The following is a 13,485-nucleotide window of genomic DNA, read 5'->3' as shown; positions in this document are numbered from 1 at the left end:
GCCACTTCCCACACCTCAGCCACTGTTCACCTTGACCCACCACTGACCACCACTTTGACCGGCCCTGCTGCCGGGAATGCTTTCTAAAGAAGTGATGCTTGAAAGTTAAAAAAATATATATGGAGAGTCTGTTTCTGTTTTGTAAATAAGTTCATTTGTATCATTTCTTTTTAGATTCTGCATATAAGTGGTATCATACGATATTTCTCTTTCTCTGATTTGCTTCACTCTGTATGACAGACTCTAGGCCCATCCACCTTACTACAAATAACTCAGTTTCGTTTCTTTTTAAGGCTGAGTAATATTCCATTGTATTTATGTACCACATTTTCTTTATCCATTCCTCTGTCGATGGACATTTAGGTTGCTTCCATGTCTTGGCTGTTGTAAACAGTGGTGCAATGAACACTGGGATGCATGTATCCTTTCAGACCATGTTTTTCTCTGGATATATGTCCAGACTTAGAGAATGACTTATGGTTACCAGAGGGGAAGGATTGGGGGAAGGGATAGTTAGGGAATGTGGGATTGACATGTACACATTGCTATATTTAAAATGGATAACCAACAAGCGTCTACTGTATAACACAGGGAACTCTGCTCAATATTATGTAACAACCTAAATGGGAAAAGAATTTGAAAAAGAACTGATACATGAATATGTATAACTGAATCACTTTGCTGTACAACTGAAACTATCACAACATTGTTAACGAACTATACTCCAACATAAAATAAAAAGTTAAAAAATAATGGAGAGAATAGGAGTGCTGTCTTAATGAGGAAAGCTTGAGCTGTTTAGAAGCCCTTGCACAGCACTGAAGTGAATTTTGAGACTCACATCACTTCAATGCCAGGATGAAATTAAGACAGTATAGTTTAGAATCCCTGGGACCCTTAGAAACAGCACAGGGAAACCCAACTGGCAATCCCAACTGTCTTAAGTCAAAGTGTAGTGATGCATAAACACTTGCACTCAAGTGTTTTCACTGTGTTTAAAATGATTTGTTCAGAACACATTAACCATGGAAGCTCATCTGGAAGTGTGGTTTGTGGTTTTCCAGATTTTACCTCCATAAAAGTTTTCAGGTAAAGATAAATGTTGCAGGTGAGTCAAAAAGGAAAAAAAATAATTTCCTATTGGTTGCAATAACCAGAGAATGATTGCCCAATTACACGTTTGTTCTGGCTTAGAACTTTGGTGGGGGCCATCCTTGGAATTTGGACAGTTTGCCATCTGGTTTAAGTATGTGATTACACATGAGACACCAGAGAGGGGGAAGGAAAGGTGACTCCAAAGTTGTAAGCCTCACTGATTCAGTAATAATGGGCCATTGTCAAGGAAAGTATTACCAAGAAGAGGAGCTGGTTGGGTGTGTTTGGGGTGGAGAGGATGATGAATTCTTTGGAGAACATGTAGATCTGAAGGAATGAGGAGGAAATCCAAGTGGAGATTTCATGAAAGCAATTGAAAATGCTTGCCTGCAGTTGTGTGGAGAGATTAGGACTGACGGTTTGTGTTGGAAGTCATCTATTCATAGTCTTAGGAGTGAAAGAGATCTTCTCTCCAAGGAAAAAAGGAAAAAGATAAACTAAAGGGCACATTGCATGGATAACCACCTTCACAGGGGGAGAAAGGCGGAAACAAAGGAGACAGGCCACACTGGCCTCCGTGGTGTCCTTGAACCCACCAAGCATAGCCCCCTGAGAGCTTGCACCTTCCATCCTCAGCCTGGAATGCTCTTCCCACAAAGGCAGAGATGCTTCCTCTGTGCGCCTATAATACTCTAAATGTTTCTGATGCTACATTCACCACAGATTATGACTTCTGTTTGTGTTGTCTCACCTGATACATAATAACTATTCAGTGAATGAATGAATGAATGGGAGAAGTGGAATGAGAAGAGATTGCGTTCAGGGCCACATTTCAGAAATCAAGATCTTGGAGTTCTCATAAGTTGGTCAGACAATATGTTATTTCAAGGAAAATATAAGCCACTGCTTATTGTGTGCCAGGCATTCCTGGAACAAAAGCCAGATGTTTTGGGACTTCCCTGGTGGCGCAGTGGTTAAGAATCCGCCTGCCAATGCAGGGGACACAGGTTTGATCCCTGGTCCAGGAAGATCCCAAAAGCCTCAGAGCAACTAACCCCGTATGCCACAACTACTAAGCCCGTGTGCTGCAACTACTGAAGCCCACATGCCTAGAGCCCATGCTCCACAAGAAAAGACACTTCAATGAGAAGCCCACACACCGCAACGGAGAGTAGCCACCGCTTGCTGCAACTAGAGAAAGCCCGCGAGCAGGAATGAAGACCCAATGCAGCCATAAATAAATAAATAAAAGCCAGATATTTTAAAGTAGCGTCAAGACAACTCTCTCCATTTCTTGGCTCTGGTTTTCTAAGTACCGGCCTCATCTTCAGGCAGGTTTTTTTTTTTTTTTTAACATCTTTATTGGGGTATAATTGCTTTACAATGGTGTGTTAGTTTCTGCTTTATAACAATGTGAATCAGCTATACATATACATATGCTCCCATGTGTCTTCCCTCTTGCATCTCCCTCCCTCCCACTCTCCCCATCCCACCCCTCCAGGCTGTCACAAAGCCCCGAGCTGATATTATTGTGCCTTGCGGCTGCTTCCCCCTAGCTATCTACCTTACTACGTTTGTTAGTGTGTATATGTCCATGACTCTCTCTCGCCCTGTCAAAACTCACCCTTCCCCCTCCCCATATCCTCAAGTCCGTTCTCCAGTAGGTCTGCGCCTCTATTCCTGTCTTATCCCTAGGTTCTTCATGACATTTTTTTTTTCCTTAAATTCCATATATATGTGTTAGCATACGGTATTTGTCTTTTTCTTTCTGACTTACTTCACTCTGTATGACAGACTCTAGGTCTATCCATCTCATTACAAATAACTCAATTTCATTTCTTTTTAAGGCTGAGTAATATTCCGTTGTGTATATGTGCCACATCTTCTTTATCCATTCGTCCGATGATGGGCGCTTAGGTTGTTTCCATCTCCGGGCTATTGTAAATAGAGCTGCAATGAACATTTTGGTACATGACTCTTTTTGAATTTTGGTTTTCTCAGAGTATATGCCCAGTAGTGGGATTGCTGGGTCATATGGTAATTCTATTTGTAGTTTTTTAAGGAACCTCCATACTGTTCTCCATAGTGGCTGAACCAATTCACATTCCCACCAGCAGTGCAAGAGTGTCCCCTTTTCTCCACACCCTCTCCAGCATTTATTGTTTCTAGATTTTTTGATGATGGCCATTCTGACTGGTGTGAGATGATATCTCATTGTAGTTTTGATTTGCATTTCTCTAATGATTAATGATGTTGAGCATTCTTTCATGTGTTTGTTGGCATTCTGTAAGTCCTTTGGAGAAATGTCTGTTTAGGTCTTCTGCCCATTTTTGGATGGGGTTGTTTGTTTTTTTGTTATTGAGCTGCATGAGCAGCTTGTAAATTTTGGAGATTAATCCTTTGTCAGTTGCTTCATTTGCAAATGTTTTCTCCCATTCTGAGGGTTGTCTTTTGGTCTTGATTATGGTTTCCTTTGTTGTGCAAAAGCTTTGAAGTTTCATTAGGTCCCATTTGTTTATTTTTGTTTTTATTTCCATTACTCTAGGAGGTGGGTCAGAAAGGATCTTGCTGTGATTTATGTCATAGAGTGTTCTTCCTATGTTTTCCTCTAAGAGTTTGATAGTTTCTGGCCTTACATTTAGGTCTTTAATCCATTTTGAGCTTATTTTTGTGTATGGTGTTAGGGAGTGATCTAATCTCATACTTTTACATGTACCTGTCCAGGTTTCCCAGCACCATTTATTGAAGAGGCTGTCCTTTCTCCACTGTACATTCCTGCCACCTTTATCAAAGATAAGGTGTCCATATGTGCGTGGGTTTATCTCTGGGCTTTCTATCCTGTTCCACTGATCTATCTTTCTGTTTTTGTGCCAGTACCATACTGTCTTGATTACTGTTGCTTTGTAATATAGTCTGAAGTCAGGGAGCCTGATTCCTCCAGCTCCTTTCTTCGTTCTCAAGATTGCTTTGGCTATTCGGGGTCTTTTGTGTTTCCATACAAATTGCGAAATTTTTTGTTCTAGTTCTGTGAAAAATGCCAGTGGTAGTTTGATAGGGATTGCATTGAATCTGTAGATTGCTTTGGGTAGTAGAGTCATTTTCACAATGTTGATTCTTCCCATCCAAGAACATGGTATATCTCTCCATCTATTTGTATCATCTTTAATTTCTTTCATCAGTGTCTTATAATTTTCTGCATACAGGTCTTTCGTCTCCTTAGGTAGGTTTATTCCTAGATATTTTATTCTTTTTGTTGCAATGGTAAATGGGAGTGTTTTCTTGATTTCACTTTCAGATTTTTCATCATTAGTATATAGGAATGCCAGAGATTTCTGTGCATTCATTTTGTATCCTGCTACTTTACCAAATTCATTGATTAGCTCTAGTAGTTTTCTGGTAGCATCTTTAGGATTCTCTATGTATAGTATCATGTCATCTGCAAACAGTGACAGCTTTACTACTTCTTTTCCGATTTGGATTCCTTTTATTTCCTTTTCTTCTCTGATTGCTGTGGCTAAAACTTCCAAAACTATGTTGAATAAGAGTGGTGAGAGTGGGCAACCTTGTCTTGTTCCTGACCTTATTGGAAATGCTTTCAGTTTTTCACCATTGAGGATGATGTTTGCTGTGGGCTTGTCATATATGGCCTTTATTATGTTGAGGAAAGTTCCCTCTATGCCTACTTTCTGGAGGGTTTTTATCATAAATGGGTGTTGAATTTTGTCAGGTTTTTTTTTTAAGTGGCAGCAAAGTCAACACTCACTCTTTCAAAATGATTCTGTCTCTGCTGGAGTCATTTGCCTACCTTTGTGAAACGAGGGGATGTTGGGCCCCTGATGGATTACCCAGGCCAGAGGGGGGACAGTTTTGAGAGCAGAGTATGATATGAGGGCAAAATCAAAAAGTAACAAGTCCATTCTTGAAATCATAAAAGAGGCCATCTAGTGGCACTGTGATCTGAAACAACAGTAGGGAACAGAAGGGGAAAGAATAAATTTACTCTCCCCCTCCTCCATCTTATTGTCAAAATTACACTGTACTGTCAGAAACAAGGATGGATGTTGTTCCCTGAGATTGCCTCTGTTGTGTGTTTAAAGTTCTGTAGATGAAGGAGAGTTGAAAAAGCATCACCTGAGAATAAAGCCACTTGTTAGTGTTAGAACACTGAGCTTTGATGTTTTAATTTATATAAATCTTGCCTTTGGTATGTATGAAAATATAAATCTAATATAAAAGTTTTATATAAACTTTAAAAACTTCTCTAAAGTCCCAAATATATAATGTTGTACGTATATCATGGGCTTTGTAAATAGACCCAGGTTCAAATCCTGCTATACCATTTACTATTTGTGTGAAGCCTAGACATAAGAATTAAGCCGTTGTGTCTCATTCTCTCTGGTACTTAACCTTAAGGGTTAACTAAGAGAGTGCATGAAAAGCATTTAGCACATTGTCCAGTGCACTAGTCAATATTGGTAGGTATTATTGGCATTATTGCTGTGGCTTAAGAATTTTTTATTATGGTAAATAAAATATGCGTAAAACATACCATTTTAACCATATGCAGCTAAGTGGCATAAAGTACATTCACATCATTGTGCAACCATTACAAATATCCATCTCCAGAATTTTTTCTTCTTCCCAAACTGGAACTCTGTATCCATTAAACAATAACTCCCCATCTCTCCTCTCCTCCCAGACTCTGATAACTGCCAAACTTTCTGTCTCTCTGAGTTTGTCTATTCTAGGTTCTTCATGTAAGTGGAATCAGACAAGATTTCTCCTATTGTGTCTGGCTTAATTAAGATTTTTTTTTTAATAACAAAAGCTAAATCCAGACTTTTTAGTCATTGATTCCTAGGGTTCCTGTACTACATAGGCCCCAACAGATGAACCTAAATTCCACCACCTTGGTGATAGTATCTACTAATTATAGGCACAATCTTAGTAGGTGAGAAATAGTCTCTACAGTGCAGGCTTTAGATACCCAATCTATTTCCACAGCATCACAGAAGCAGAGTTTTTATAGTGTCTATAGAATCTGAAAATATTTCTGAAAGGTAGCTGAAATGCTTGGGTGCTTTAACTGTGGATAAGGATAAAAGTTTTCACAGCTTTTTAGTAATTAGCCTCAGGACCCCTGTCCCAAAGTGACTGTAAATTGTGCAATCAGTAAGCAAAATAGATGACAACGAGGCGTAAAACTTTATTATTAAACAATTATATAAACCTAAATAAGACTGTTCAGAAAAAACCCTATTTAAAAATTTTCTCTCACAATCTGTTTCTTTTTATCATATTATGAGCTTAATGATTACTTCCCTGCCTGGCAAATCTGCATTCCTTCAGTTTTGCATTTCCTGGACAAAAAGCAAGAACTGTTCAGCCTGTAACCATCAAGTACCAAGCAAGTTGCTTCTGTAGCAACAAATCACCCACATGAAGTCTCTTAGGGTTTTTATCTCTTTACTTCAATGACTTTTCAATGCAAATTTGGCTATTATCAGTCAAGTGGAAGATCCTAAAACTGCTGCTTAAAAATCTGGGAGCAGACTCTTTCTCCATAGCTCAGCTCCTTTGAGCCTGGTCTCTCTAATGTCCCTGACCCATATTACGATAATCATCACTACAAACAACATATGCCACCACTGACTGTAATTTCTATTTTCCTTGTATAGTCTTGGGCAAGCAATTTATAATCTCTGAACCTTAGGGTCTCATCTATAAAATAGGCACATAAAGACAGTTTGTGAAAATGCCTAGCATGGCATGTGGCATGTGATAAGGTACACAGGCAAATATTAAATTTAGGAAAGAAGCACGTGTGTATGTTGTACTTTCCAGCCCTCTTTCTCCTTGAGACTATTTCTCATTTCTCTCCTAACAACCGTCTCACAGCTTCTTGCTCTAGTATTTAGGAACTGAAATTATCACCTCATTTGCCCTTCTACTAGCAAGACCTGTCCTAGCATAAGCTAAGACTGCCTTAATCATTGCCCTTCCCACTTAATTATGTTTATCTCTTCCACATCCTGGGCCCTCAGGACTCTGCCTGCTGCTTTGCAGAAAGCAAGTTTGATAGCCTGCTATTTCTAGTTTTTAATCTAAATGAAATGGCATTGATTCAGACATTTGAAAGTACACTGTGATAATTAGAAAATCAAAATTCTGTAAGAACAAAAGCTTAAAAAGTGTTTATAATTTATGTTAACCCTGGGCTTTTTGTCAGAAAAGGTGATGGTATGTTCATTGTATACTTCTATTTCTTTGAACAATTATGCTGGTATTTATTGAGTGCTTACTACAGCCCAGGCACTGTGTTAAACACCTCACATACATTATTATTTCATTTAATCCATCCAGCAATCCTAGTAGGTAGGTGTCACTCATACCCATGTTATAGATAAGGAAACAAAGGCTTAGAAAGGTTAAGTATCTTGCCTAATTTCACACAGAGCTGGATCAAAACCAGGCTGACCCGAGAACCCATGGTCTGGCCACCACACCAGGGTTTTCAGTGGTGTGTTCATATGCAGGTCCTCAGTCCAGAAAAGACAGTACTGAGTTATTTTAAACTAGGAAGCCTCTGGAGGGCCTTAAATGATGGTCCTTTTTACCGCATTTTTTTTTTCCCACTTACCTTCTTTATTTTTCTCTTATTGTGGTCCTTAGGTTTAATTTTTTAGTACTAAAATCTATCTGTTCTCTGTTCCTTGCAGTAAGAAACATAAGGCTTCGAGAGCGTCATACAACTTTACAAGTTTGAAATTCCTGTGGCAACATAACACACTGAATCCATTCAAGAGTACATGGTGACCTCAGTGATTCTTGTGGTTGGAATTTTTCTTTTGTAATCAAAATAGTAAGAACACTTGATTAATTTTCTGTGAAAGTGTGCCTGAAATTAAGAATGTTCCCCACATAATATTTTATTACTTCAGGTAAGAAATATACAGTCCCATGTGCAGAATTTATGAAAAAATGAAAATATGAAAAAAAATCGGAACTCCGATTTTATGTGGGTTATAACAGTTGTCTCCAGAGTGGGTCTTCCAAGTACCTTGGGAAGTTTCTATTTCTTCTATTAGAATTTTGATTTCTAATTTTTTTATGCTTATTTTTTAATTTCTATTTTTATATATACTTTATAATTATATATTTTATACAAAATATATAATTATATACAATTTATTTGAAATTATGTACTATTATGTACATAACATATGCAATATATATTCACATGTATTTTTATTCTATATATTCATGTATTTTTGTTCATATATATAAAGTATATGCTGAAAACATTTTATTGATGAAATGAGTCATCAAAATTTTAAGCTTCCAGCAATTCTAAAATATAACAAGAATTTATTTTTTTGTAATCTAAACAATCAGAAATTTTTTTAAAGATACAGTATTTTCATGAGGAGCTAAATCATAAATAAATACCCCGTGATAAAGTTAAAAGACCATTTGTAGGATATACCATGTTCATCTAAAGTATAATGATGATTAAAAGCTATAAGAATGTTCTTGGGGCTTTGCAAAATTCTTAATTATCCTCTAGCTTAAATTGTCTTGTGTCTAGTCTAAAAGTAAAATTATATAGAGCCAGTCATTGGTAAGTGACTTTTTTCAAGTTAATTTCTGATACTTGCAGTGGCTCCATTGTCCCTGATGTGACATACAAGATTTTCTAGTATCCTGATGGTGTCCAATCCTATCTCATTGCTCAACACTACTCTCCTCAAGTCTATGCTAAATTCACTTCTCTTTAACAATTCTCTTGCCTTTGGGCACTTGCAGAATCCATTCCCTCTCTAAGAGAGAAACACCCTTCCCTTCTCTTTGCCTGGCTACCCTTTTCCCATCCTTTCAGCCTCAGTTAAACTATGTTTCTTTTAAATTCATATTAGTTGCTCCCTCTATGTATTCCAGGGCATCCTATACTCTCCTCTCCTTTAACATTTAACACATTGTATGTTTAGATGTCTGTCTTCCAACCTAAATTTGTAATACTCACCTCACATTTCTGGCAGATTGGACTATTTGGATCCAAGTCTAGGTGGAGAAATAATGGCACATGACTGAAGCCTTCCAACTTGAGTGATACGGAAGTTTCTCTGGCCCTTAAGTGGCACTGCATACCCTCTCTGGTCAGTTGGTTTATACCTTGTGGAATGTTTATTATATGCTTTGATATCTTCACTTAACTCATTCCCTCACTCTTTTTTCTTTTCTCCTTGTCCTCTCTTCTTTTGTTTATTAGACTGACAGGTTAGCCCTGCTAATATTTCTGATTTTCCTCCATATACCTACTGTCTATAGGAAATTAACCTTGCTCATCTAGGCAGTGTTAAAACTTAGGCACTGATCCAGAATGGCCAGTCGAGAAATGCTGCTGAGCAGAGGCAAGAGAATGCACTAGCAGCATGGGGAAGGACCAAGCTGACTTTAGATGAGAGCAGATTTAGTAGATATTTGACCCTTGATCAACAATCAGTCTTTTAATGCAAATTTTCCCTACTTTGGGGAAAAAGAGGTAGGTTTTTCTTTCTCAGCTCCTAATCTTTGTTGTTTATTTTTAAATCACAAAATGCATTTTCTCTATCTTTACATCCACTTGACTCTAGGGCAAGGATAGTTTCTAATTATGCTGTCAGCAAAATTATATTTGATTATGAAGGCAAAAACATTGCTAAATTATTTGAAATTCTATTTCATTTACATTCTAATTCAAATTTGACCTTCCTTGATTTTGTTTGATTGCAATAGTGTATTATAGTCATTCATCAGCCATTTTTCTGGATCATGAACTTAGATTTATATTGTTTGTATTAGTTGATTTGGAAAGTGCTTTCAGTTTTCATTGTATTATTTCTTTGTGGATCTGAATTGTAGATTTGCTCTTCCCACCTCTCATAGTGCTATCATAAGCAAAATAAAGTCTTAAAACTGGCACCATTCTCAAGATTTATTTTTACAGTAATTTTGCCTGTAGTGATACTGTTGGCTTTAAAGTCTTCTCAAGATTGTGCTTTACACCCCTTCTCATGAAGGGATGATGTAGTCAATTTGACTGGAGTAATTTTTTGGAAATTACTGGCAGGATGGGGAGGTGATACACTGTTTTCTATCAAAACTGCCTTTCTCAGGGAAGCCTTTGCTGCCTGCCTTGCCCATGGGTAACTTACAGACTCGAATACAGATCACTCAGGGAAATAAATTGCAGTATCAATGGAGGGAAAAAAAATGCCTTATATAGAAAATTAATTTGTCAATTTCTTAGTGTCCAAAGTTTTCTTTTAGATTTTGATAAACAGGCAAAATTATTTTAACTAGCTGTAAGTGAAAGTGTGAAACTCTTGTTTAAGGATATTATTTGCCTTTCAATGGTTGAATACATGATGAAGTAAACATCCTAAGGTTCACATTATTAAAGTTATCACAGTAATTGTCAATAATTCTACTTAAAAGTATAAATGATTAATCGGGAGACCATGTATATGTAGAATCACGTTCTGTTAATAATCATAGATTAAGAATAGGCTGAGTTGGACTTAAACATGATGACATCTGGCCTGAGGAATGAGTCCACATAAGTGACTTTTTAAAAGTTGAACTAGTTACTCAAAAATTTAAAAATATATACATTCTTAAAAATCTTTTTTTCATGTTGCAAGATGTATACAGAAAATCAGGTAAACAAAAAGAACATAATTACCCAAAGTCATAAACTACATAAACTACCCAGAGACAACTACTGGTAATACTGTGTGTATGAAACAAGTTTTAAAAAGTGTACAAATAGTGTATATAGCATACCTATTTGTGCAAAATGATAGAAAAAGGCAACTTCTCAGTTCCTGGCTGTTGTTTTGCTTTTTTGTTTTTTTGATAGTACACTTCCTAGTTTTTAATACAGAAATCTTATAGAAAAAATAATATATACATATCTCAACACTTTTTAATAGACAAAAATAACATATTTACATCACCCAAACTCAGTACAATTCTAAGAAAACAATGCTTGGGAAAGCCTCGAGTTATATTGCAGACACATTGGTAGGTTAAGAATCAAATGTACACGTTTTGGGACGCTCACAAGTGTCAACAAAAGTCATCTGCTTCTCTGAAGTCAGTGCCTGAAGATGCCCTAGTCAGGCATACAAAGCAAAGGTTTGTTAGTAAGTCTATTATTGGTGATTAGCAGGTGATGTTTTAAGGAATTTTTATCCTAATATGATAGTATGTTACATATATAAACATTTTACTGTGGTTTATATAGGATTTAGGAAATTGGGGGTCTGGGGGTTGACATGACACAAGATGCATTAGAATGATAAAAATAGGCACCTGATTAACATTCTCTTGCAGATTTTCAGGACTGTATTATTAATGTTAATAACACATTACCATTAATGTGCAGGCATTAACATTAACTATACAGGTGTGTGAGATACCTGTATATGTAATTGTGCATACATAAACAATTTCTGGAAGCATATACCAGAAACTGGTATCACTGTCTCTGGGAAGGGGACTATGTCACTGGGACAGGAATGTCAATTTTGAACCATATGTATATGTTAGCTATCAAAATTGAAATTATATAAGTACAATCAAATATAATGTGAAAAATATACTCATGCCTTTGAATATGACTAGTTTTATCTATTTTCAGTAAAAGCAAACATGATTTAAGACTATGATTCATAGTCTCTATCCGTATTAAATGTGCAATGATTTACTAGGGGCTACTGAGATATGAGGAGATGTTCATATCTATAGTAGACTTAGACTGGTGGTCTTGAAACTCTAGTCAGGTATCCAGTGGCCCCTTTAAGGAGCTATTGGGCAAGAGCTGGTATCTCTCATTAAGGAGCACTCTAGGGAAAGAAAGAGAGAGAAAGTGAGGGAAGGAGAGAAAGAAAAAAAGAGGAAGAAAAAGAAAAAAAATGCCCTGAGCACTTCTCACTTTTCTGCTTCTTTTTGCTGGCTGTTATCTGATTCACAGTCCATTGCTCCCAACTACAGTCGGCCCTCCAAATCCCAGGTTCTGCCTCCCTGGATTCAACCAACTGCAGATTGAAAACATTCAGGAAAAAGAAAAATTCAAGAAAGTTCCAAAAAAGCAAAACTTGAATTTACTGTGTGCCAGCAACTATTTACACAGCATTTACATTGTATTTAAATTATTTACACAGCATTTACATATTAGTATTAGGTACTGTAAGTAATCTAGAGATAATTTAAAGTACATGGGAGACTGTGCATAAGTTATATGCAAATGCTACGTACACTACTATACAAAAGGGACTTGAGCATCCTTGCATTTTGGTATTGGGGGTCTTGGAACCCATCCTCCATGGATACAGAGGGAAAACTGTACAACTTTTGTTATCTTCACTGATCAGTTCCAAGTGTTTTTTTTTTCCCCTTCCAGTTTTATTGAGAGATAATTAACATACAGCACTGCTTAAAGTGTACAGCATAATAATTTGACTTATACACATCATGATTACCACAATAAGTTTAGTGAACACCTATCATCTCATATAGACACAAAATAAAAAGAAAAAACTTTTCTCCTAGAGATGAGAACTCAGGATTTATTTTCAACAACTTTCATGTATTACATATAGCAGTGTTAATTAATCATGTTGAACATTATATCCCCAGTATTTATTTATCTTATAACTGGAAGTTTGTACCTTTTGACCACCTCCATTCAGTTCTCCCTTCCCCCGCCTCTGGTAACCACAAATCTGATCTCTTATTCCATGAGTTTATTTTTTTTTTAATTATTATTATTATTATTGGCTGTACCGCACAGCTTGTGGGATCTTAGTTCCCCGACTAGGGATTGAACCCTGGTTCTTGGCAGTGAAAGCACCGAGTCCTAACCACTGGATCACCAGGGTATTCCCAAGTTTGTTTATTTTTTGGTGTAGAATTGACCTACAACACCATGTTAGTTCCCGGCGTACAACATGACAATTCAATATTTCCATACATTACAAAATGATCACCATGGTAAGTCTAGTCACCATCTGTCGTCATACAAAGATATTACATTATTATTGACTATATTCTCCATGTTGTACATTTCACCCTGTGACTCATTTATTTTGTAACTGGAAGTTTATACCTCTCAATCTTCCTCAACTATTTCTTTCCTCTCCCCACTCCTCTCCTCTCTGGCAACCACCTGTTTGTTCTCTGTATCTATGAGTCTGTTTCTGTTTTGTTATGTTTGTTCATTTGTTTTTTCTAGATTCCACAGTAAGTGAAATCATATGTATTTGTCTTTCTCTATATGACTTATTTCACTTAGCATAATACCCCCTAGGTCCATCCATGTTGTTGCACATGACAAGATTTCGTTCT

Source organism: Phocoena sinus, chromosome 17, assembly GCF_008692025.1.
Source record: "Phocoena sinus isolate mPhoSin1 chromosome 17, mPhoSin1.pri, whole genome shotgun sequence".
Lineage (NCBI taxonomy): Eukaryota > Metazoa > Chordata > Mammalia > Artiodactyla > Phocoenidae > Phocoena > Phocoena sinus.
Note: the sequence above shows the minus strand (reverse complement) of the source record.